A 1,466-nucleotide genomic window follows, 5' to 3' on the forward strand; every position below is an offset into this window, starting at 1 on the left:
CATATCGGACGCTTTCAGTAACGGTGCGGGCAATTTGCTTTTATTTTAAATGATCCATAATTTTAATTTAAATATAAATGTGCGCTTGGTAAGCCTAACCAAAAAAGTCAATAATATGTGACATGCCCATCTAATGCCAGCTTAGAGGAGTTGCTGTTTTCAACACCTGTATCGTGCGAGAGGGACAATGCAACCCACACAGGCGTTTAACATGACGCATTGGGTACGCATTCGCGGCAAAGGCCACCGCGCAGCACATAGCCCATTGATTTCCTATGGAGAGCGCAATGCGTAGTTAACGCGTCCGCTATGCATCACGGGAAGGCGGCGCGGCGGTGCGTCGGGAGTAGAGGGTGACACGGGAAGCAATTTTCACTCCCGTCCCATCCCGAGCCCGCACAAATACTCCCGTCATATCCCGATCACGTGACAGCCCCCCCAAAAAAATTCTGTCCCGCAAAATCCCGAGAGAAAGACTCCCGAATCCCGTCCCACTCCCTATGTTGATGTCTAAAGTTATCCGAAAGTTAGGCTACAGTTGCGTGCGGTGACCAGGCTACAGTTGCGTGCGGTGACCAGGCTACATTTTGGTAGGGCAGAAAGCCTTGTCTAACTTTAATAATAGTCTAACTTTTCTTTAATAGCCGATCATTTTGGGCTACATTAAAATTACATATTTTACAGTACTTTGCTGTAGGCTATGCTTAAATCATTTCATAGATCTCATCCCATCAGTTAAGTTTGCACCGTTCTCATCACGTTAAACCAGCGAAGCATAGCAACGTTGTTGCTATGAGTAAACAAAACTATTTTTTGCGTTCCGCCAGGTTATGCGATATTTAGGCTAAATATATTGAGGAATGCGATAGTCGAGGTGCCATGCCCCAACATTGCATGACACATTAAACTCAACGAGATCCGCTTTCCCGGACAGCTCGTGCAATTAAATAGAGCTGTCCTTTGCTGACACTTTCGCCTGTAACTGTTTCTTTGCATCCATTTGCCTTAGGGCCTATCTGAAGCTGATTGATTGTGAACAGGGCAGCTGCTTGTCTTGCTCTGATAGGCTACCAATCAACAACAAACCGTATTGTGGGTTGTAATTGGTTATCTTTTCTAAAACGAAATGTCTCACGTCTTTGGGCGCACTAACTGCATTGTCATTTTTTTAAGTTAATAGCCTAATTTTTGGCTTCCCGCCAGCTCCCGTTTATTATTTCCTGTCCCGTCCCAATCACGTTACCAACAGTGAAATTTACTCCCGTACTGCGGGAAACCCGCGGGAATACCGTGACCCGCGGGAGTCCCGAAAAATTGTCACCCTCTAGACTCGGGAGGTTAACGATAGGCGGTTAGCCAATGAAAGTACATCTTCGGTACACAAGTTCTCTCTTTTGCTCTAGTCTTCCGGTCCGCCTGCCAGAAATATTTGTTCCGCCTGCTCCGCGTGTTAGTTTAGCCATTAA

At 46.0% G+C, this 1,466-nt stretch overlaps 1 long non-coding RNA gene across 3 annotated transcripts in view; it reads left to right on the forward strand.

Moving 5' to 3' along the window:
• Nucleotides 1-1,395: 1,395 nt before the first annotated feature.
• LOC143131790 (uncharacterized) overlaps nucleotides 1,396-1,466 on the forward strand; it is a 7,509-nt gene continuing 7,438 nt past the window's right edge. For 2 of the 3 annotated variants that reach the window (XR_012988218.1, XR_012988217.1), the window contains exon 1: nucleotides 1,396-1,466. This exon is cut by the window's right edge and continues 98 nt beyond it. This is a non-coding gene — a long non-coding RNA (uncharacterized LOC143131790). The other variant, XR_012988219.1, reaches the window with a different exon arrangement.

Source organism: Alosa pseudoharengus, unplaced genomic scaffold (genome assembly GCF_046254945.1).
Source record: "Alosa pseudoharengus isolate Yale_2024_CS ecotype anadromous, Long Island Sound unplaced genomic scaffold, YU_APseudo_1.1 YU_APseudo_1.1_scf_18, whole genome shotgun sequence".
Lineage (NCBI taxonomy): Eukaryota > Metazoa > Chordata > Actinopteri > Clupeiformes > Clupeidae > Alosa > Alosa pseudoharengus.